The 26,022-nt window shown below is 38.4% G+C and overlaps 1 protein-coding gene across 1 annotated transcript in view; it reads left to right on the forward strand.

Moving 5' to 3' along the window:
* The first annotated feature begins 3,625 nt into the window (after positions 1 to 3,625).
* The window catches only part of tnmd (tenomodulin), a 103,739-nt gene continuing 81,342 nt past the window's right edge, over positions 3,626 to 26,022 (forward strand). The window contains exons 1-2 of the mRNA XM_083560450.1: positions 3,626 to 3,863; positions 4,241 to 4,270. The gene's annotated coding sequence lies outside the window, so the exon portion shown is untranslated. The remainder of the gene's footprint in view (positions 3,864 to 4,240; positions 4,271 to 26,022) is intronic.

Genomic DNA, 26,022 nt, shown 5'->3' on the forward strand with positions numbered 1-26,022 from the left:
TTTTCCTTAAAATAGTACTAAAATACTTAGATATTTTATGGTTATACATTTTAGAGTGGCCTTTAATTGTGGCCAGCCTAAGGCACACCTGTGCAATAATCATGCTGTGTAATCAGCATCTTGATATGCCACACCTTTGAGGTGGAGGGATTATCTCGGCAAAGGAGAAGTGTTTTGAAAAGTTTTGCATTTGGGAACCTCCTGGCTAATGTCAATGGCTTGAACAGACTGTGGAAAGGGTGAGAGGGATACTTAAAAATTGCAGAAGCTCTGCGTATGCAACATGTCTGGAAGATGTCCTGGACAGAGGGGAGGAAGACGCAAATAATTTTCTCAGCTGTCATTCCTATGTGCTGTAATGTCTTGCATTCTAGGTTTTGCAATTTCCAAACCACACAGTGATGCAGCTTGCCAGGATGTGCTCCACAGTTTCTTTGTAGATGGTGGACAGTTCCTTTGTAGATGGTTTGCTAAAAGGCAGATTGAAATTAAAAAAGGAGAAAGCAAGGCTAAATCAGGAAAGAGGTATGTTAGAAGCAAATCTGTAAGCATTAGAATTAGAAAAAAAAAGCTGCAGCTGCTTTGGCAGAAGCGGAAGTGTTAGAGACAGCAGCAGCAATTGAATGCCATGACAATCACAGTGAAATTAGCACACTGTCATGATTTGATTTCAAAGAGAAAGAAGGAATATCTAAAACATCAGAGTCAGATAAGCTCCGACTGTTCTACACTACTCCTGAATATCTCTTCATCAACCTGTGCACAAGAATCAACTCCACATTTGATCAATAAGCATCAGAGTAAGAGTCCTCCCTATGATGGCATCACAGACACAGTTCAGGAGCGAAGTAGATTAAGTGATACAGAACATCTACAGAGCACAAGATTTCTAGATGCCCCATACAATCTGCCTCATTCCAACCCAACTACTGCATTTAAGTCATCCCCACATCAAGATCCTGCTTCAAAAAAGTATGCAGTCCATTCAAATACACAGCATTATTCTTAAAGCCAAGCCACACATATGTTAGACTTTGTTAAATTCATAGCACGTAGAGAGCTAGTCACCACAGAACTTACCAAGTTTCATGATAATCCAGAAAACTAGATCAAAACTTGCAGCTCTCAGCGAGTGAAGAGTTAGATCTGTTAGTTAAGTGGCTGGGGAAGGAATTGTCAGATCATGTGAGAAGGATTTGAGCAGTGTATGTTACTAATTTACAAGCTGCTCTCCAATTGTCTTGGATGAGACTTTATGCTATGCCACACTGGAAGTGATTGAAAGTGCCTTATATAAACGCCTGGATAACTTTCCACGTCTATATCCGTAGGACAATTGAAAACTCAGGGAGCTTGCAGACCTGTTACTGGAGATACTTGCAGCAAAAAGATATGCATATTCACCTGGATTGTCTTACCTTGATACCCCTTGTGGTATTAATCCTATAGTGGAGAAGTTAGCATGGGGAAATGGCTGTTCGCTGGCTCACGCTTTGAAAAAGAAAAAAAAATTGCAGTAAAGTTTAGGCAAAGAATGATCCTAGTTTCAAGCTTTCTAACAGTAGCCACACATGCATCCAAAATGAAAGACCCCTCTATAAACATGGTGCTAGCAGAGTTCCTGTGTCAGTTCATAAGACAGATGTTTCTAAAAATTTAGTCTGATTCAGTGAGCCTTAAAGAGATCATTAACCTCTTAGTCTTCAGCGCAGTGCCAGCGCGGCCGATATCCCATTTTTCTCAGCTGTTAATGTTTAGCAATAGATTTAATAAAAAGGGACAAGAGTAACCATGACTAACTGTACATCATTCTAAAGGTCTAAGCCTCAAGCAGTGATTTCAAGTCAAGTCAAGTCAAGAAGCTTTTATTGTAATTTCAACCATATATATCTGTTGCAGTACACAGTGAAATGAAACAACGTTCTTCCTGAACCCAGGTGCTACATAAAACAACATAAAACAACAGTCACAGAACAGAAGAACACAGGGCCAGGAACTAAGATCCTCACCACATAAAGTGCATGTGTGCAACTGGTGCAAACAGTGCAAAAGACAACACAAGACAGTGCAGGACAATACACAAAATATAAAAATAAAAACAGCAGTAGCTCCGCCAGTAAAACCTGTCGTGACAGAATAAGGTGCACAGTAGCAGAAAATGTAAACAGAAAATGCAAACAGAATTGTGCAATTCTACAATAGCAGAAAAATTTAAACAGAATTGTGCAATTCAACATTAGCAGCAATCAAAATGAACTGAACAGTGACCAAAGGATTTGGACAGAATATTGTGCAAAAAGAGCAAGTCCCGGAAGATCGGCAACAAACGGCATGTAAACATTTTGCGATAATGAAAGGTGTGAATGGTGCTGAAACCTGGGTGTGCGAAGTGTATGATGTGTGTTGAGTCCGAAGTGTATGATGTGTGTTGAGTCTGGTTGTACAGATCAGTCACACAGTTGTGTGTAAGTGTGTGTGTAAGTGTGTGTGTGAGTGTGTGTGTGTGTGTGTGTGTGTGTGTGTGTGTGTGAGAGAGTTCAGTTCAGATGTTTGTTGAGGAGCCTGATGGCTTGCGGGAAAAAACTGTTGCACAGTCTTGATGTGACGGCCCGAATGCTTCGGAACCGTTTCCCTGATGGTAGGAGTGTAGAGAGTGTGTGTGACGGGTCTGTGTGGTCGTCCACAATGCTGTGTGCTTTGCGGATGCAGCATGTGGTGTAAATGTCCATGATAGAGGGGAGAGAGACTCTGATGATCTTCTCAGCTGTCCTCACTATCCTCTGTAGGGTCTTACGATCCGAGACGGTGCAGTTCCAAACCAGGCAGTGATGCAGCTGCTCAAGATGCTCTCAATGGTCCCTCTGTAGAACATGGTCAGGATGGGGGGAGGGAGATGAGCTTTCCTCAGCCTTCTCAGGAAGTAAAGACGCTGCTGGGCTTTCTTGGTGATGGAGCTGGTGTTAAGTGACCAGGTGAGGTTGTCCGCCAGATGAACACCAAGGAATTTGGTGCTCTTGACAATCTCCACTGAGGATCCATCGATGATCAGTGGAAAATGGTCACCCTGTGTTCTCCTGAAGTTAACAACCATCTCTTTAGTTTTGTCGACGTTCAGAGACAGGTTGTTGGCTCCACACCAGGCTGTTAAGATCACTGTTTTTCAATGAAAAACGTATAACGAATGTATTTGCTGAATTTGTGTAAGCAGTACACACAAACAACATGCATAAAAAATGCAGTACTTACACATTTATTCTAAGTACTGTTTTGTTTCACAGAACTTTTATTGGTGTATTTTTTTGTATATGTTTCGGAATAACTTTCACATAAAAAAAGACATCTTGCTGGTGAAAAAAACTATATGGCTGGTAAAATAGAGTGTTACAAAACAAATCAGACCACGCACTAAAAAATTAATAAATAGATAAAACAGTAAAAGAGGCGGAATCTCGGGCTTAAGTCTACAATTCATAGGCAGGTGTCCAGGTAAACCTTTTATTTCCATCCAGTAGTATAATGGAAACAAAATTGATAGAAAACGTAGCCAATGAGTGCAGGATTCTAACGATATATAGGAGGATTTTAATCCCCACATGGGTGAGTCTTAGTTTTTTTTACTCTTTACAAACTCCTAGTGGTCAAACAGCACACGTGCATAATGACGAAACAGGAAAAGGATGCACCTCTCAGTTCTGCTCAAATAGCTGTTTCCAGCTTGTGCTAATTGGTCTTTGTTTACAAAAAAAAAGAGAAAACAAAGAAAAAAATGGACAGTCAAAAATTTTGTTTAATCAGAGATTTGCACAAAGCAGCAATGTGGAAAATATTATTGGGGGCGGAGTAACAACAGAGACTTGGAGATTGTCAGGGATCCACCAGCCACACCCTCACCAAACCCTCAAATCACTCCAAGCAGCTCACCAACTTACTAATCATCCACACCTGGTCCACATCAGTCACCACACTATAAGAACCCTGTTTATCCACAAGCTCATTGTCTGTTCTACAGCTTAGGCTTATGAACATTCAGGACTACCCAACCGACGCCGGTTGGGTTCGCGTAGCATACAAGATTCTGTGTGTTATCTGTCCTCACTCTGCCACAGTTATTCTCCTGGTTCAGTTTACCCTAGTTGGGTGCTCTTTTTTTTTCGTGCTTTCTGCCTTGCCCTTTTGTTTTCTCATTAAAAGGCCGTCATTGAATTCAGTTGGTTTCCAGTACGTTCTTTGCGCCTGACAGAGATCTGCATGGAGATGCTATTTTACATCTGTAAGTTACAATATATCTCCCTTTACAGTTTTATATGATTTTATAGGTTTTATTGCCTGTTTGTTTTTATAAGAGAAATGCTTAAAGTGTGTGTGTGTGTGTGTGTGTGTGTGTGTGTGTGTGTAGGCATTTCATTTGTCATGAACATCTTCAAATAATTTGAAATATATAAACTTATAAAACATGTGGCTTTTAACCCAGTACTTTTCTGGATTGCTCCAGGACTGATTTCATTTATTGATATATGAAATAAAATAATGTTCAGTGGAAGAGATGTATATCCATGGCACTTCATCATCTATAACTTAATATCTTTTTGACTTTGATGATTGACAGTAAAGTTTAAAGTGTCTTCTTTCCAAAGATATCTAAATTGTGTATGTAGCCCACTTTTATCAGGAACTGTTAACATTTAAATTTAGGTAGGGCATTTTCAGCTGTGAGTCCCAAAATCTCTGGCGAAGGCTAACAGGTCAAGAGAGACTTGACGAAGCACTGCTTGATTCACATCAAATCATATCCCCTGTGGAACTGTACAGCCTTTAGGAAAAGGTAATTGATAAACTGCAAGAACCTACTGAAAGAACATGAGGTGTTTCAGGTGCTCTCTGAATCATGTAGCAAGAGAATGTCTTGCAATCCAAAAATGTGCTTAATGTGATTGATGGACATTGTACAGTCATAGCTCTGCCTTTCTTCACACCTCAAATGCAAGAACCAGACACAGAACAACTGGATGTCACTACAGCTGAGATCACCTCAAGGTGTACGGAAGTTCGTGGAGAAAGTGCTCCAATGTGGTCCTGTGCAAAAATGTGCAGGGTGTGTGTATTTTCTCGAGAGCAATGGAAACAAGCTATCAAGATGTTTGCCTTAAGCTCATTAACCGCTCACTGGCCAAAAAAGAACTCTTTCGACTGTTCGTTAGCCAAAGTAACCCCTCTCCGTGTTTGTTGAGAACATGTGCTGGTTCCATGAAAATGTCTGGAAGGAAAGTGGTTGACTTCCAAGTAGAGAGCCTGGATGGTAAGATATATATTGATTTTCCAACACTCATTGAGTGTAAAAAACTAATAAGGAGCAGATCTGGAGGGATCATAGAGTGTTCGGTGATCTGGAATATTCATATGCTGTCGTCCCTTGACTCCCACACATGCACTCAGGTTTGTTGACGGTAGTGTGGTGGGTCGTCTCTTATCCCAGAGATCCCTCATGTCTTTGTTACCCTCTGGTTCTTCCTTTTAGATATGCTGCAATAGTGAGTCTTGCCTGAGTCCCCAACTGCACAGTGTACTTAACTCTTAACTCATACAACAATAAGGACACATAATAATGCATATCCTTCTCTTCCTGTCACCCCTTTTATCTCTCTCTCTCTCGCTCTGTCTGTCCAGTTAAACATGCTACTGAGTTTCCAGTGACCACTGTTCCTGCCTCTCCTTTCCTGCCCATCTTTGGAATGTGTTTAGAGAACTAGTGTGAGACCCATCTTAACACTAACATTACTGTTCTCACATTTTATTTAATCTATTGCTAAACATAAACACCTCTGAACAATGGGATATCGGCCAACGCTGGCGTGAGAGGTTAAGCAACATGACATTGCTTTTTACCTCTGACTCGTCTGAAGCATGTTTCAAACGTTTTCCAACCCTAAAGAGACCATCATCAGTGCTTGGAGTCGATATTCATTTCAATTCAATTAATTTTTATTTGTATAGCGCTTTTAATAATGAATGTTGTCTCAAAGCAGCTTTACACAGATAATGTGGTAATAAAAATAAGATGTTCTTTATAAGTGTAAGTTTGTCCCTGTTGAGCAAGCCAGTGGTGACTGTCGCAAGGAAAAACTCCTTGAGATAGTATAAGGAAGGAACCTTGAGAAGAGCCAGAGACAAAAGGGAACCTATCCCTTATCTGTGTGGCACTGAATGAACATTTATTGTAGTTACATTGGTGAGGTGTGTAAGAAAAAATTATGAGGACAACGAAGATCGTAATAAAGAAGTTTATAACAGCGTAGCAGTGACAAAATACATGAAGCACTTTGGGTTCATCGGAGTCAGAAAGAACCCAGAGCAAACTCTGCCCAGATATTTTATATTGTTCTTCCCTTTGAAGTATAGACCGGAGTTATCCTTTAAATGTAAATTAGATGTAGGACATGCATGTGGGGACAAAAGGCTGGGGGATACCACTCTCAGGGCAGAGGTCAGCAGGTGGTAATCACCGGTATTCACACCTTTACTGGCACCGGCCCCCCAGCAGGTCAGGATGCATGGTCTCAGATACCTTTTGGTTAGAGATAGTTCTTGATGGCTTGCTGCCTCTCCCAGACTGATTCAATTAAGTCTATGATTAAGATTGATACAACTGAAATTCTACATCAAACTACATAACTACTTTTTATCCATTTTAAGCCGTTTTGAGGATGAGCTGAATTTGATATAGCGTGGGGTGGAATCTGGATTGAGGCAGTCTGTAATTCTTACAGTCCCCCCTTTGATGCTTTTGGCCCTGAAGCATCACATCCACTCCCTTTACACAGATTACACCTGCTGTCTTAGGCAGGTGCCCAGTGGCGGTGAAGCCCTGCCTTAGGTTGTCCTCCTTCGGCCCTCAGAGAATCTTACCCGTCATTGGAACATTCACCTCATGGACACCGGTTATCGCTTCATCCTATTCGGCATGCTTACAATGCAGGTTTCTACTAAAATTTTTGTTATATGTAAAATCTTATCCATCATTGGGTCATCAATTTAGGCACACCTGTTTCATCCAATTGATCAAACGTATTAGACATATCTCTATAAAATATTTGGCTATATGTAAAATTTAAACTGGGTTTGGAATAGAGGCCTTCAGGAACCATCATAACCAATAGAGGCATCTTTACCATGAACAATGAATAATCTGACATCTTAACACAAAATGAATATCATGGAACATAATACGATATCATAAAAATAGTAAAATTACATACACAAACAGTAAAGTCTTTCATAAACGATGGGAATGTCCTATAGTAAACATAGAACTGCCTGAAATCTTAACATGGAACACATACAACATAATATTTGGCCAATAATGAGGAATATAACATACATACAGTGATCTTAAAAGTTATATCCCAAATTAAACCGGAATAGAAAAAATACAATTCTGGGATATTTTTTATCAAACTAATTGCTCTTCTGGTTCGAATGATGTCTGTTGATATGGTCTCGTCTTCACCGAACCAGCAGGAAGTGCTGGTTGTAGCTCTGCATATTCTTGCATTATTCTCGTCACTGGAAAGGACAATGCTACCATCCGTTCAGCCATTTTTGTTTGGTGATTCTGAAAAACTCAGGGAAACAGAAAGAATTGCCCCCCTCCCCTTTTCACACATAAAAGTTCTCAGTGTATCTGGAGTTTCCTCTGAAAACACTGGGCACATTAACAATAAATAAATATTGAATGGGATGAAAGCCCATTACCAAAGCATCACTTAAGTTGAAGGTGCAGCACCTCTAAATGCTGTGGGAGAAGCATTACATGTTAAAATTCAGCAGTTAACTCTATTCTTTACTATGGCATTGTTCGTGTTACTTATGGTAGAAATAACCCATACAATTCCACCTTGAGAGATTGGTTCAACATAGTTAAGACACACACACATTGAATAATCTAATGACTAAACAATTGTTCTATTAGCTCAGCGGTTTCTATCGACATACAAACTTAGACCTTTCCTCTTATCTTAGCTTGTCAGCAGTCACTTTAAAACATGGCTAATAGGACAAAACTTAGCTAGATCATTATCAAATTGTAGTTTAAATCTCCAACATAAGATTACTGATTATGGTTAACATTTACAGCTCTGAAAGGCCTAAATGCTACAATTCTACCCCAAATCCAGTCTTATGCGACAATTTTTAACTACTTTGGTGTAAATGTATTACAGTGCATTAACAACTACAGCATCACAAAGCCTGCAATAGTCGAAATGAATACACAACAGTAAAAACTTTAGCTATATTAGCCTAAATGCACTTGAGCACATTAACAACTGTTCAACACCAGCTAAATTCACATTAGTCTACGTTAATCTATGTTCGCTACACGTGTAACTTATAGCATATGTTTCCATAAGAACAACTGCAAGGACTGTCATTTTAACAATATAAGCTAATTTCGAAGTTACTTTAAACTAAATACTTCTTGGACATCACAGAAACCTTTGTCGGGACCGAAATGCATAAAATGCAGTAAGTCGTTAACCAAGGTAACATTAGCAAACAGAGTTTTTACTCTTAGGGGACAGCTAACCATTTTACTACAGACCCCATAGCCTTATTGAATACTGCAGTGAGTTCACATAAAGTTTCTTTTAGATGCACAGTTACCTGATCTGGGTTATCAGAATGCATATTTCTGCGTCGAAGTAAATAGGGTGGTGGACGTCCCCTTCCTAAAGACCAGCATTTGTGGACTACGTGGCCAATCTTGTGGCAAAAGGAACAAAATTTACTTTGCTTATGATGCAACTTCAATTGCTCACATTCTTCCGTGGTCTTAAAATCTGGATTCTCAACACCTAGTGCCGATACAGGATGAGACGTCTTTGAACTAGAATTACTACTGTAAAACTGTATCATCTTAGTAATAATGTCATTGTATTCAGATAAATGTGTCACATGCATTGCTATAGCAGAGTGGGTGAGGGGATCACATTTCTTAATCAAGGCAGATTTGAATCTGACATCATTCTGAGTAATATCAGGATTGCCACTGAAAGTTTTAAAGGCATCAAATAATCGCTCAGAAAATGACACTGGGTGCTCCCCTTTTCGCATGTGAATGTCAGCTATTTTATCCCAGTTAACTGACATCAGCCCTAACACTTCAAACAGTAAAACAGGATCCCTTAGATTTTCTGAAAAATCTGAGGGATCCTGTTTTACAGGATCAAATTTCCCAATATTCTTAATCACAGTTTCTAGTTCATTGGGGCTAAACCCTCTGACCAGAGTAGAGACCATTGGCTCCTCCCCCCTTTCATTAGCTCTTACAGTCGTAGTTACATGAATTGGTGCTACTGGAAATCTAACTGTATAGTCAGAGCTTTCACTATTGACATCTACCAACCTTTTACTGGGATTTTCCTCAATTCTGCCATTCTTTATCAGAAACTGACAGGCAGCATTAGATTCCTCCAAATCATTAAACAAGGATTCAACAGATGCTTTCAGCATACTGTTGTTAGTTTTCAGAAATGCGATCTCCTTCTGCATTCTGTCCTTTTCTTCTTTCCATATAGTTTCACTGACTTGGTAATTTTTTGTATAAACGTCTCCGATACTGACTCTAGAATGAAGCTGCTTATTTTCAGCCTCAAGCTCATCTAGCTTCCTCCTGGTTACTTTATATGAGGCAAAAACTCCCTGAAGGGCATTTAAAATTTTTCTTTGTTTGTTCCTAGGTATCTTAGGATATGTTTCAAACTTAGAAACAGCCCATTCATAAGGCTTATCAACAACCTTCTCTATTCCATCAAACATCCCTTGTGAGCCGTGTTTAGCGATGTGCTTAATAATCAGCTCTTCCATTTCCAAAATACTCCAAAGTTACAACTACCCGTTATGTAGATACTTTAAGATACCTGTTAGTCTATTTATTTACCGTAACAATAGTTGTTAAACGTCAGCAATATAACACAAACAGTTATAAATGCAACATTGTCACAATACAAGACAAAACCACACTATGTGTTAAAAACAGTGTCGCAGTCCGTCGGACAAAACTGTTATTATTCACACCTTTACTGGCACCGGCCCCCCAGCAGGTCAGGATGCATGGTCTCAGATACCTTTTGGTTAGAGATAGTTCTTGATGGCTTGCTGCCTCTCCCAGACTGATTCAATTAAGTCTATGATTAAGATTGATACAACTGAAATTCTACATCAAACTACATAACTACTTTTTATCCATTTTAAGCCGTTTTGAGGATGAGCTGAATTTGATATAGCGTGGGGTGGAATCTGGATTGAGGCAGTCTGTAATTCTTACAGGTGTATAGTAATAGGTGCTCAAATGCAGATATTAATTATAGTCCGAATCAGTCCACAAAGTTTGTGCAACCATACCTAGCTGCACAGAAAGGTCTCAATTGTGCAAGACTCTATCCAAAGGGAGGATGATATTCGAAAGCCATATGATCAGAAGCTATCAAAATTAATAGAGAATAAATGTGCACATATGGTTGGTAATAACCAGGTTTCCAAATGTATGGCTACACTACAAACCATGCTGTAGCAATAGCTGCAGTATGCGGTATCGAGTTGCTAAAATATGCAAGGACTTTCATAAAGAAGGCGTTATCTGGATGGATTCATATGGCATATGTTGCTCTAAAATGTATATACATTTCAACATTGATGATGCCTTTCCAAATGTGCAAGCTATCCATTCTAATGACACTAAAGCACCCCCATACCATCAAAAATGCAGGCTTTCAAACTTAGTTTATGATGAGCTGGATGCTCACTCTCATCTTTAGTACTAAGGATACCCAAAAATAATTTAACATTCCAATTAGTCAGATCACAGAACAGTTTTTGACTTCAGTCCATTTCAATTGAGCTTTGTACCAGAGAAGACAAGCATGTTTTTGGATCATTTTTACATATGGCTGTTCACAGACAATTATTTCTGTAGGTGTTTCTGAACCTACAGAACCTCTGATTTTCATTACAGAATCATCTGTGTATTGCCCGAAGATCACTAACATCCATGTTTTACCCCTCTCCCTTGCACACAGATTTCTCCAATCTTTTGATGATTTTATGTACTGTAAATTATGATATATTTAAAGTTTTTGCAATTATTTGTTAAGGAACATTTATTTTGGAAATTGTTCCACAATTTGTAGATGCTGTTTTTTTGCAGATTGGTGATTATCTGCCCATTTTTATTTCTGAGAGACTCAGAAGATACTCTCCAAGATAATATTTTTTATGCCCAAACATATTACTGACTTGTGATCTTCTTCTTTCTTTCGGCTTCTCCCGTTAGGGGTCGCCACAGCGGATCCTCCGCACATTTGATTTGGCACATGTTTTTATGCTGGATGCCCTTCCTAACGCAACCCTCCCCATTTATCCGGGCTTGGGACCGGCACTGAGAGTGGCTGGGGTTGGTTCCCTGACCAGGGATCGAACCCGGGTCGCAGCGGTGAGAGCGCTGCAGCTTAACCACTAGACCACCAGGGGATATTACCGACTTGTGATCCATTAACCTAATTAGTGCCTTCTTAGCAACACTTACTTTTCTTGGCTTTTGTTGCCCTAAAAATGTGTTCCAGCCATCAAATTCAATATGACCTTGTTTTTTCCCTTAAAATTTTACCGTATTTTCCGGACTATAAGCCGCTACTTTTTTTCCCAAGCTTTGAACCCCGCGACTTAAACAACAAAGTGGCTAATTTATGGATTTTTCCTGGGTTTTTCCCAGTTCCACAAACTTCAAGCCAAAAAACTGAGCACCAAAACATTAGACCAATGAAATTGCGAATGGGTTCAGGTGAACCCAAGAAAAAACTCTCTTTTATATTAAATCAGATGCGCTCCCACTGAATCAGGCAGCACCACATCATAAATATGGATGAGGTTCCTCTGATGTTTGACCTGCCGCTCACTCGGACTGTCTACAGGAAATGTGAATTATTCGTCACGCTGAAAACAACCGGGCATGAAAAAACGCACTTCACCTGTGTTCTGAGCTGCACGGCATTGGGAGAAAAGCTTCACCAATGGTGATTTTTAAACGCACGACGATGCCAAAAGAAAAACTCTCGAGAGAAATAGTTGTGAAAGGAAGGAGGAAGACAGTGAACAATGACTTTCTTGGTAGGCTACTGTTTAGATACAAGCCGTTGTAATGCGTTGAATCTGGGTCATGGGATAGCTTGCTAACTCCAGTTGCAACAGAAATTATACAAGCACAGACAGGTTTCCAAAACTCGTGCTTTTGTATTTTTCTTGGCAACAGAAACGGGGTTAGTCAAAGAAACGTAGAAATGAGCATCGGAAAATAATAAGGACATATTCCTCGGTCTTGCACACATGCAGTACTACCGGAAAAATGCGGCGTCAGGTTATTTCCAAAATGCCGCTCTGCTCTTAAAGGAGCCACAACATATTTCACCCGTTGTAACAGACACTGTCTTTCGTTAAAGCCTGTGTAAAGGTTATTAGTTTCAGTGTAGACACGTCTTTTAGACAGGTGCGGCTTATTTATGTTCAAAATAAAAATCTTCGTAAAATTCGGTGGGTGCGGCTTATATTTGGGTGCGCTTAATAGTCCGGAAATTACGGTAATTCAAATTGTAGTTGTAGTTTTTACAATTGTAGTTTTATTTCCTTAGTTTAAACATTTAATGTTTTCTATGTTCTATTATGAATAAATGGGTTTATAGGATTTTGCAGATCATTGCATTTTGTTTTTATTTACGTTACAAATTGACCCAAATTCTTTTGAATTGGGGTTGTATTACAAACAAAACACACAACTAAAATAACCATACAAAGGAATTGGTAAGCAAGACCAACAATCAGGACAAACAATTACAGTATAACAGTATGTGGTCTTAAAACATCGTATAAATGTAAATGATCTTTTGTCAAAGAATAACTTTGTGGTCATCTCACTCTCATAATATACAAATATGCTTTTTAAACATTCTAACCAGACTTCCTTCTTTCTTTTCTGTAGAAAAAAAATTCACTCTATTTGAAAGACTTTTAAATACATTTTATAATGAGGCTGTGGGGATTTCTCATTCACTCCCAAGAACATTAGTTGGCTTGGGCACCAGTGTTCAGTGAAAAGGCCTGTGCTACACTTGTTGTTACTATTCCTCCCAGTGGTGTACACTGGGGTTGAGGTCAGGACATGTTCATGTTTTTGTCTGCTTGACAGGACCATACAAATTTATATATATTGTATTAGAGCAGTCAAAATGTGGTGCTTTGAGTACAGTTCTCTCATACTGACCACTGGATGTACAACATGGCATCTCATGGCAAAGAACTCTTGGAGGGTTTAAGAATTAGAATTGTTGCTCTCCACTAGTCTAGGCTATAAGAAAATCACTTGCATCCTAAAACCAAGTAAAGTACAGTGGCCAGGGTCATACTGAGGTTTTCCAAGTCGGGTTCCTCTCACAGGCCATTCAGAGGTCAATTAAAGAAGTTCAATCCTCATGCTGCGGGTCAAAAGCAGAAACTGGCTTTAAAAACAGACATTTATAGTTTAGAGTTATATAGAATAAAAAAAGCTCTGTTTTGTAGCTCTGTTATCATTGTAATATTTGTACATCAGTTGTGGGCAACTCAGTATTATTCATTCTTAGGCATTTTTAATAATTTTTTTTATTTTTTAAATTAAAGGCACATGGTTTGGCAAATAAAATTTTATAAATTCTGCTATAATTAACAAAAATATGGGCCAAATAAATTGACATGGTAAAATCACTGACTCAAGTGTCTCTATTGCTTAATTTCTCATGATAAATGCCATCTTTGTCTGTGCTCAAAAATGTACATTTCCAAAACCAATAGTTACAATAAATTTGTATTTGAATTTACTTTGGGCAATATCAGCTCTATTTGTCTAGTTTGAACATTCTAACCAGACTTCCTTGTGTTATAAACGTTATAGCTAATTTTTTAAGTGTTTTGTTGTATTAATACCATAACACAAGACTCTTTTAATAAAACAATAAAGATGATTGTTAATCCACAAAGAAAGAGAGAGCAGCACACAGCTTTGTGCTTCAAGAAAGAGGTTGAGGGTGTAAGCACTGTACCAGCGGTGTGCGAGTGGAGGGCGGAGCCAGATGGAACGAGCAGTAAGAAACACCTGCAGCTGATGAGACTGTGCTCTGTTTTAGTCTGGTGATGCCAATAAAGAGGAGAGAGACGCCAACCTCAGCGAGAGAGAGAGGCACCAAGCAGTGAGACAAGCGGAAGGGTCGCCGAACGGGTACTAAGCGCAGGCGGGCGCCGGTGGAAGACGTGTCGGCCAGCGAGTGAACGCGGGTGGACGCAAAGAAAAGGTGTGCGGAACCGCGAATGTGTGGGTGAGCTCTGGTGTGAGTAATGGAAAGGAAAGTGCCAGGGTGAAAGATGAAAGAAAATAAAGAAACCTCTGCTTGGTGAACAGTTGCTTGTCTATCTTTTTTCCAGTGCGGTACCAGTGAATTTGTTACATGCACCTTTAAATTCCTAGCTGTTCACTTTAGTAAAATGGTGCGAGATGCCCAGACCATCAATGTAATGTAATGGACATACATGATTTATTTATCACTTAAAATGAATAATACAATAGTGTGTTTTACATTTTTTGTCAAATTTGTCAGTCGAAACATTTAAACGTTTAAAATGTTATTCCTAATGTTCCATCAATGTTAGATCATGCATGTATTATTGCACAAGACTGCAATTATTAAGACAATGTAGGGTAAAATGTGCTTTATTCTTTAAAACTTAAGATGCTAAGTGTGACGATTTTCTTCCAACCAACTGCTAATTGTCTGTATGTGCATGCCACTAGTTCCTCGGATTATTCGCTGTCTGGCGACCTTGTGGTTTTGCTGCCATTATGTGCAAGTATCGAATTTAATAGTGCAAAAAAAAGGAAGAATTTAATAGTACTCTTGACATTAATTTCTGAGCACAGAAGTCTGTGTTAACTGATAGTGTAAGTGTTTGTCAAATGTCTCAGCATGAGTGTAGTAAATTGAATTCTTGCATGGCAGATAGCTTTTAAATGAAAAAACACATTATTCATTCAAGATGTTGATTTATGGAAGTTTTCAAGTGAAGACATTTTGTTCTATCTTAAGTGGATGTGGAGACAAGCAGTCACAACTGCTTCTTATTTTCTCCTTTATTTTTGTATGAATTTAGACAAACTAAACTTTAAGCAGTTTTTATTGGAAGAACAAAAATAAAAAACCTAAAGATAAATGTGTAGTCTTTATATTATAAAATAACTTTTTAATCTGTAGTATATCTTTTAGGCCTTCCTGGTTTTATCATGAAGTAGTTTTATCTTTTTTACTTTAATTTAGTTGGTAATTGCTGTCATTATCTCTTGTTTTTAGGATAAAGATACTGAATGACAACTGTGGTGTCACTAAACTGAAGAGATCTAAACTTTTCAAGCATTTTAGGCTCGATCATAGACATTTTGGACATCGTTCTTATCCTTGCACTTATTCAAGCTGCCCTTGTTGTTTTAAAAGCTGGAATGCCCTTAAGAGTCATTTGTCAAGAAGCCACTTTCAGCACTGATTCTCAAAAAGATTTGAAAACATTTCAATGCACACTGTGTGGATATAAACACACCCCCTTTTTTTAAAGATTTTCAACACATTGGGCATCATCTGAAAAATCAAGGAACTGTTCCCTGTATTTTTTAATGGATGCACATACAAGATCAATATTTATGGATCATTCAGGTCACACGAGTAAGGCCTGGCCTTACAGAAGCCTGGCATTGTTGATAGATGTTGATCAGATGTTGAAGACTCCATAGATAACACTGAATTTAATGACAGTGTTTTAGTTGATGAGACAACTACTTATTTCCATGAAACAGAAGGTACAGAGGATTTGCTAAACGTACAAAATAGCCTCTTTGTTGTTAAAGTGTGCCCATCAGTGATCTTCTGCAGGAATTAATTTAGTAGGGTGTCTGTTCCAGTTGTCAATCACACAATAATCCAGCTACTGCAAGTACAGCAGATTGATAAAGCTCTTTTGCATGAGTTAGCATCTGTTATCTGCCGGTCACATCCATTTCATACAGCGATTGGAGAGCAAGGTCCCCTTTCTACTACATGGAAACAAAAGGCATACTATAAAGCACATGAAGAACACCTATATGTTGCATGCTGAAATAAATGAAGTTCCAGACGTGCATGATTTGATGGGTTCGTTTATTGTATTTTATTTTCTCTCTCTGCTTACAAATTGAAGCGCTAATTCCAAGCTTTTTTTACACTTCAAAACTGCTTTTTTCAATTCTTAACTCTTTTTTCAGTCCTCGCTTGCACATTTTTGAAAATTTTTTGCACATTCTTGAACATTCATCACAGCAGATTGAGCAGTTTTATGCATTTACACAAACATTTCTCCAAACCAGACTTTATGCATTAAACCCATCATAAATCCAAAACACAACCATTTAAATTAACTACATAATGCAAAACGAAAAAAAATCTGGGGGGGTATTATTTTTCTTCAAAACAGAAACATCATAATACATAATCCCCACATATAGAATATGTTCTTGACTGAAAAGGGGGAAGAATATTTAATTATGTTCCTATACTTAAATCATTGCAACAGATTCTAAATTGCCAACCAATACTTAATAATACATTTAAAATCTGTTTACAGAACTGATGCATCTAAATATGCTTTTTTTTTTTTTTTTTGACTCTGTTAACTTCCAACAGAATGCCCTACTTTTAGACACTGCTATTTCATTGTTATTTTACATGAATGACTTATGTAAAAGAGAAAACATAAAATTTTTGCAGTTTATTGGGTTCGATTCCCGATCAGGGAACCAACCCCAGCCATTGGGGTTGCATAGGCCAGTGCACTCTTAGTGCTGGTCCCAAGCCCGGATAAATGGGGACGGTTGCGTTAGGAAGGGCATCCAGCGTAAAAACGTGCCAAATCAAACATGCGGATCATGAATGCTGTGGCGACCCCTAATGGGAGAAGCTGAAAGAAAGTTTTATTAGAAATTAGGTAATTTACCTTCAGATTGTCAGTCGACTCTGTCTGCTATACATTTAACTGCATTGTGTATGTACTGATGTTAAGCAATATGGATATAGTGCTAGAATCATTGTGTTAGAATCATTGATGGATGATCTCGTCCCATTGGAGCAATGTGTAATTTTTATTGCAAATCTGGGAAAGACAATAAGGGGCACAGTTCTGTGTGTTGTCGCTGACAACCTGAGCGCTCAAGGCCTTGCAGGGTTTGTAGAAAATTTTTCAGGAACATATGTGTGCAGATTTTGTACAGCGAAGAAAGAAGAATTTCAAACTGCAGAAATTGTATCAGGAATATTCTGTCAGATAACTGAAGAAATTCATGCTGCTCATCTTTATGTTGTCAGACACAATGACTTAGCTTATTATTGTGGTGTGAAAGATGGTTGTTTGTTTTTAAAAAAAAAATTCGCACTTCAAGGTTACAACAGGTTTCCCACCTGATATTGTTCATGAACTCTTCGAAGGCATTGTCATTTTTAAGTTAGCATTGTGCTTGACTGTCTTTGTATCTAAAAATTTTTTTACCTTAGTTTACGTCAATTAACTAATTCAGAAATTTCCTTTTAAATGGTATAACAAAACAAATCGCCCAATGCCATTCCTCTCACATTTTCAGCTAGACAAACCGTTGCGGGGAATGCCCATGAAAACTGGAGCCTGTTGGAATTTTTAACTCTTTAGATTGGAGACAAAGTTCCTATGTATTAATCTGCCTGGCGAGTTCTAAATGACTTAAAAGACAATGTAGACCTTGTTGTTTCCCCTTTGCAGACCAAGGAATCGATTTCTTATCTGTCCAGTAAGATATCAGAAGGTTTTTCCTAATGCCAGACTTTTGCCCAAAAACTATTATTTTATGGAGCATTATCCTCAGCTCATTCAGCAGTTTGGTCCTCTAGTTGCTCTCTGAAATATGCGTTTTAAAGCAAAGCAAAGCTTTTTCAAAAGGGTTGCGTGCCATTCAAAATGCTTAAAAAATGTGTTCACAAAGGCATCAGTCCATATGACACATCTCTATCTTTGCAACTCACTCACATCTAAATTAGAAGTGTCACATGTTTCTCATCTTTTCATTGATGTTCTTAATGATAAAATATCACATGATGTAAGGCAGGACCACCCAAACTAGGATGTTTTGTGCATGACCAAGGAAGTGACATATGAAGGCCACACATAAAGGGAAAGCTTGGTCATTGCCTAAAGGGAGCTTCTAGGTCTTCCAGAGTTTTGTGAGATTATTCAGATTATTGTTCTGCAAGACAAGCCACTGTTTATTGTCGAAAGACTTAATCCGTGGTACATTATAGAGGCTATGTCTTGATCCCTTCATCTACCAAAAATATTTTACTTCTTGAGCATCATAATCTTTCAGATGCACACCCACTGATTCCTTACACTAATCAATGCTGTTTCTCCTTAGACTTTCGATCAACTATGGCAGAAAAAGCATCTGCTAAGCTGTTAGTAATTTTGAGTCCAGATGATTCAAGAAAATTGACATTAAATCTGACATTTTAAGGTGTTTGATGAGATCTATAATTCAAAATCTTATACCATCAGTGCAGACTTTTGCCAAGTTTCAGAGGCACTAGTCCAAAGGCACCCCTGCTTGGCAGAAAAGGGATTGTTTAATGGGTGCTATGGCTGAACTCAGAGATTGAAAATGAAGATGGGAAATCTCTGTACAACTTTAAAAGCCCTTGGATGCCCTAACCCACACAGCATTTTTTCTTTGGCCCAGCTCTGGCCCACACAACCAGCTTTTGCTTGGCCCACATACCGCAATAAATGACGGTCCTAGTGTGGACCAGGTCTGGATTCCAGACAAGGGCCACACATGGGCCATAACCAAGTTAAATACCCATAACTGGTCCTGAATTGGGCCAGGTCAAAATATGACATTGGAACCAAAATACAACCATAAGTAAACCATATCAACAGCAAAAAGCACAACACTTAGCCACACCTGAGCATAATCCATAGGTTAACTAAACCTGGCAGCCAAAATATGGGCCATAAAAGGGCCATGACAGAGCCATAGCTCACCCACCTGTATGACCATAGTTGGCCCTATTGTGGTCCTATACATTGGACCAGATAGGTTTCACATGTCAGCCTTAAAAAAACCATAACCAGGCCACTTGATCCACACCCCTCCCAAATGAATAGTCACAACAACGACAGTATTCTGAACAAATATTTAATTATATTTAACATCAAAACATTGAAACCAGACATATACACTTGTACAAACAAACCCAATAAAATACCACCACGTCAGTTCTGCAATTAAAATAAAAGCAAAAATAAAACAAGCAGAAGTTCTCCGCTATGTTTTTGTTCACGAAGTTACATGTAACGCTTGATCATCCCTGTTTCTGGTCAGGAACAAGAGTTACTGTACCTTTAACACATGAATATCCAGGTTTCTGGTCATTAACAAGTTTCACACTATGTATAACACTTGAACGTCCATGTTTCTGGTCAGGAACAATATTTATTTGAACTATGACGCTTAAATGTCCATGTTTCTGCTCCTTCTGGAATTGCTCCTATCATTGTACTTCCAAACCTTTTCCATACTGTGTCTTTACTGAAGCCTTTTGTTCTTCCTCCTAAAAAAAAAAAAAATACAGATTATTAAAAAGTTTTAATAGACTATAATGAAAATAAAATACCAGAAAAAGAGAAGCAAATAGAAGCACTCGTTTAAGTGCATGCTGGTTTAATTTTTTTTTTGCCGTCGTCCGTTTTTTCAGACACGTACAGGTGTATTTTTTTTATTTCACCCCCCGTTTGCATCAAAGGACACCGATAGCACGTGAATGCATCGATTGATCATTAAGTCCACATGTGACCGTGGCTAAATTTAAGAAGAATATAATATTTGTTTATTGATACATATGTATGTTCTCACTTACCAACTCTGCTAACTTTCCCGGGTTCAGTGTGAGCGGCTGTTTCCGAGCAACACCGCGTCCGCCCACTTTTTTCAACAGACACTTCCTGGAGTATTTTCATTCACTTTTTCTTGTTGGAGATTTGTTGCTCAAAGCATTATAAGCCTTGAATCATAACAACCATCTACAACTTGAATTACAACATGTAAAATATTCGATATGAAATACAAATATTTAAAAATTTGTCATAAAGGCAATACGAGACTGTGTGTGTCACAATGTGTGTGTACAATCCCATGAAGCATTGCAAATTATAATTGCACCTTTTGGCCAACTTTGCTCTGATAGGCCAATTTCGCATTTCCAGGTTTTTAAAATCATGATTGCTGCACGCTGGGTAAAAGTTATTCCGGTAAAAAAAAAAAAAATCGGCCTATTTTTTATTTTATGAAAGTCTTCACCCCAACCCTTCACAGTATTTTTCTTTTTTTTCTTTTTTTAACATACAAATCAGTACAAAATAAAAAATATCAACAGTAATGATACTTTAAAGACAACAACAAACATACAACAGTAAAAAAAAACAATACAAAATAAATCATTAAATAATATAAATCAAAAAAGGGCCATTGTTTTACATAAAATTCCTTACACAAAAACTTTTAGTACAGTAGAAATTTTAACAGTCTTTATAGCTTTATCAGTAGATATTGAAATCAAAAAATAATATAATGTTCGATATCTCTTAAAAAGACCACAAAGACAGGTAAACTTTGCTTAAGAAAAGAATTACATGTATAATAAAACAAATTTTTTTTGTGGGGTCTGAGTCAAAATACCCAAATATAACATTTCTCATTTGTAATGAAAATTCTGGCAAAATCTTCAATTTAACAAAAACACCAATATCATACCAAAATTCCTGAGTGTAATGACATGACCAAAATAAGTGTTCCACTATTTCACCTTTACTATTATTATACAGTGTGACAAGAATTACGGTAAACTGATGTGCGCATGCCCAGTAGTTTTATATTTAGCTAAGGATTAAATATAATGAAAATGTTTAGACTGTATTAATTGGTGGTTTATTTGTCTACAAGTTTAAATTATCGCAAAAACCTTATCAACTGAAATCAAACAATTAGTTGATTTTCATAATTTAGAAATATAAATCTTTATTGTTGCCTGGATTAACTTGAAGGCATTTTACACAGAAAGATGGAAATATCTTTGTTAATTAAAACATTGGGATTTTATTTAAAAAGGTATTTAAAATGGATTTTAAATATGGGTTAAGATCGGCCATACGTATGTGGCCCACATATGTATACTTGACATCTGGGCCGAATACTACAAATGACATCTGGCCCATGTCTTGTGAGCCGCCTTAAAATCGGTACCACCTCTGCCAAACCTGTTTGCTGTATGCCAGTGCCGGATGAATGCCAGCTGTGCCAGATGAATGCCAAGTCTGGGCCAAATTTGTTTGCTGACTGGGAAGTATGCAGTAAATTCTCAAACAAAACTTCAAATGTGGTGAAGCTAATCACATGCTATCCTTTCCAGCTAGAGAGACAGCAGAGCTAACCAGTGTTATCAGAGAAAAAATGGTTAGGACATTTATCTTACAAGAAGTTGTGGAGAAACAGCCAAGTGTTAAGGAATTGCAAAAACAATGGCCAGCATCAATTTATGATAATTCCTTTTAATTTCCTATCACAATAATGGCAATTAATGTTTTATTAATAAAGCTACACCCATCATTGACAGATGACTTTTGTTAATATGATATATAGATTAATAAACATTAAATTAATCTCTATAACCTGCCTCAACTCCAAATCAAATTCAAATCAAATCAAATTTTATGTCACATACACATACATACAGTGTACGAAATGGACTGAAATGCTTTCAACTCCTGCACAATGTCTCTTGTAAAATAAAAAACATAAAAAAATTAATTTAAAGTTGATGGGTACAATCTAAGGTATGTTTTAATATATTGATGACACAGAATGAATGAAGAATAACATTATGAAGGGCATATGTTGAAAACACTGAGGAAATGTTGCAGTGTTTCTCTCAGTGTCATAATTAACTAACATACTAAGTTTTTTTCTATCTGCATCTGCCCATTTTGTTTCTGATCTCACTTTGTTTGTCAGTGTTTTTAATTCTTGTATCCTGTTTTTTTGACTGCCTGAACTATTGCCTGTTCTTTAACCATGATTCTGTTTCTGGAACTTGAGCTGCGTCAACAACGCTTTGGGAACACATTCACGTTGTCCACGTTCTGTGGACGCAAATGGACCTTTTGAGATGGTCTCGTCCCTTTCTCCTGCCTCTCCTGCCAGGTCCAGCATTCGTTCACATGCTTCTGAAGCCCGCCTTTTGACGGTTTCTTCCTCATGTGACAACTCTGCCTCTCTTCCCCATGGGGGGGGTGCAAGTCGGAAGTTGAGGAGCTCATGGAGGTTATGACTCGGCCGTTCCCAAGCTAGATCTGGCTTGGCTGGCCAATGAGCAGAGAGAGAATTCGTCCAGCAAGCTTGACAAATGCTTCCTGCAGCCCACATCACAACCTCCTTGTCAGGGTCGGCCATTCTTTCCTGCACACCGAGGTATTCGGCCTGCCTCTTTAGTCCCAAGGCAGCATTGTACTCCAACCTAATGGGACTAAAAGAACATTGTTATGGGCCGATGCACCGTTTTGAAGAGACGCTGGCCAGCTATCTCTCCCCAGTTGTTGCATCGTCCCTCAAGACCCCGACATTGCCCACAAAGCCCCTGCGCAATACGTCGGCACTGGTGGGTAAGGTTTATGCTTTAGCGTATAAAGCCGCATGAGCTAGATGTGGGGGGCATCTTGGGCGGCCAGGAGGTCCAGTAGCTCCACCTACAGTGGATTTAGCTCTCAGTCCCATTAAAGAAATCGCAATGGCCATTGGCCAGTCTATGGATGCCATAGCCTACACTGAAAGGCATTTATGGCTCACCCTGTTGGATCTTTCCAATAGGGACAGGCCTGTGCTGCTGGACGCCCGTCTAATGCCGACTGGCCTGTACGGCGACTCCGTGATCACAGTAGTCGACCGATTCCAGTAGGCCAAGAAACAGTTTGCGGCATTTCAGCAGTTACAAGCACAACCCACCACCTCCAATCAGCAGGAGGTACAGAACTAGAGCGCACTCTCCTGTGAGGGATCCTGTGTGATGCTTTGGGCTGAAGATCTGTGAAATGACAGATCTGAGGACTGTCCTGGGAAGCTCTGCCAGACATATCTCAGTGGGTCCTGCACACTTTAGACAAAGGCTAAACAATTCAGTTCGGGCAGGCTCTGGTCATGGAACAAGAGGTAGACACTCTCCTGAGGAAGGAGGCCATCGAGGTGGTACTTCATAGTTCCCAAAAAGGATAGAGGGTTGCGTCCTATTTTGGATCTGCATCAGCTGAACTGCTCACTTATGAGACTGCTCACTTATGAGCAGCTTGTTTCTCAGATCAGATCCAAGGCCTGTTTTGCCACAATAGATCTAAAGGATGCATACTTTCATATATCCATCCTCCCATCTCACAGGAAGTTTCTGAGGTTAACTTTCAGGGCAGAAGCGTACCAATATCGGGTCCTTCCATTTGGTCTTGCCCTCTCACCCCGCTTCTTCACAAAGTGTGTGGATGTGGCTGTGGTTCCCTGGAGACATTAGGGCATTCGCATCTGAGCCTGCTCACAGCTGAAAATGCCCTACCTACATTTAAATGTTAACAGTTCCTGAAAAAAGTGGGCTACATACACAATTTAGATATCTTTGGAAAAAGACAATATAAATAAATGAAATCAGTCCTTGTGCAATCCAGAAAAGGAATGGATTAAAAGCTACGTGTCTCATGAATTTATTTCAAATATAATAATATAATCCTACAAACATTTATCTGATACTATGTTTGGTTTGCCCCACACAGCCCTCAGCTGAGACTCACAGCTGAAAATCCCCTGCCTACATTTAAATGTCAATCTAAATATCTTTGGAAATAAGACACTTTGGGCTTTCCTGTCAATCATTCAAATTTGATATTGCTTAAAAAGATAAGTTATAGATGATGAAGTACCTTGAATATACATTTCCTGCATTGAAAGTTATTTTTTCATAAATAAATACATAAAAACAGTCCTGGAGCAATCCAGAAAAGTATTGGATTGAAAGACACATGTCTCATAAGTTTATATTTCAAATTTTATGAAGATGCCATGACAAATGAGATGCCTACAAATATTTATCTGAGACTATGTCTGATCCTTTTCTCCCTCCCCCTGTTTGAGAGCCACCTGATAGACTCGGTGGCTCTCGGTGGCTCATTCATACTCTATTCATACACAGACTCTATTCACATTAATGGCTGACCGTTAACGCTATTGTTATACATGTTTGGCTATTGGTATTGATTTGACATTCAAATTGATGGCCAGGTCCCCAGACAAGCAATTGTTTTACATTTATATTGATATCCGGCCATTCATATCCACACACACACACACACACACACACACACACACACACACACACACACACACACACACACACACACACACACACACACACTTCAGGCAATTCTCTTATAAAAACAGACAGACAATAAAACTTATATCATATAAACTGTAAAGGGAGATATATTGTAACTTATAGGTGTAAAATAGGCTCAGATTTTCCATTTCCATGCAGCTCTCCAAGTCGCTGTTGTTACTCCGCCCCCAAAATATTTTCCTTATTGCTGCTTTTTGCAAATCTCAGATTAAACAACTTTTTTGACAGGTAATTTTTTTCTATTCTTTTTTTGTAAACAAAGCCCAGTTAGCACAAGCTGGAAACAGTTGTTTGTGCATAACGAGAGCTGCATCCACTTCCTGGTTTGTCACAGTGCCCGTGCTCCCCTCTTTAACCACTGAGATTTTTAAAGAGTAATACAACTAAGAACTCACCCAGTAGGGAATAAAATTCTCCCATCTATCGTTAGAATCCTGCACTCATTGGTTACATTTTCTATCAATCATTTTGTTTCCATAATGCTACTGGCTGGAAATAAAAGGTTTGAAATGATAGGTGGTGCATAACAAAACGTCACAACACCTGCATATAGAGTGTATGCTGCAGCCCGAGATACCACCTTTTAAAAATTAACAAAATTTAGATGGGTTTTGTAACTATATTCTATCAGCCATTTTATTTTATTTTTACCACCAAGATGGCGTTTTTTTACATAAAAAGTTATTCCCAAACATATACAAACAATAATACCCCTGAAGTACAGTGACATAAACAAAAAAAATAAAAACATCTAAATTTTAACACTATTGTTTGGTTTGGTTTAGGGCATGTTGTTCAGTGGACCCAATAATAATTTACTCTAAAGGCTAAGAGGATAACCACTTAGGCTTCGTGGTGTTCTCAGGTGTTAATGTTTAGCAATAAATTAAATAAATAGGGAGAAGAGTAACCAAGCATCAAGCAGCGATTTCAGATCACTGTTTTTCAATGGAAAACGTATATTGAATGTATTTGCTGAATTTGTGTGAGCAGTACACAACAACATGCATAAAAAAAACCGCACTACTTACATTAATATTGTAATAACGAGTCACAAACACATCCACTGCTGCTAATCCCGGTTTATTAGGAAAGATAAGGGTCCAGTGAACAACATGCCGTAAAGCATTTCTGCTCCAAACAAACAATATTGTTGTAATTTAGATGTTTATTCCTTTGTTTTTGTCACAGAACTTCGGCTGGTGTTTGTGTTTATATATTTCCGAATAACTTTCACATAAAAAACGACATCTTGATGACAAAAAACAAATATGGCTGGTAGAATATAGTGGTACATACCGGTTGAGACCACAAAAAAAAAAAAAAAATGATAATAAAAAAGTAAAAAGAGTATAAATCTTGGGTGGAGTCTCCTCTCTCTCTGCAGGTGTCGTTATGTTTTTTTATGCTCCGCCTCTCATTT

The sequence above is a fragment of the Silurus aristotelis genome (genome assembly GCF_946808225.1).
Source record: "Silurus aristotelis genome assembly, chromosome: 14".
NCBI lineage: Eukaryota > Metazoa > Chordata > Actinopteri > Siluriformes > Siluridae > Silurus > Silurus aristotelis.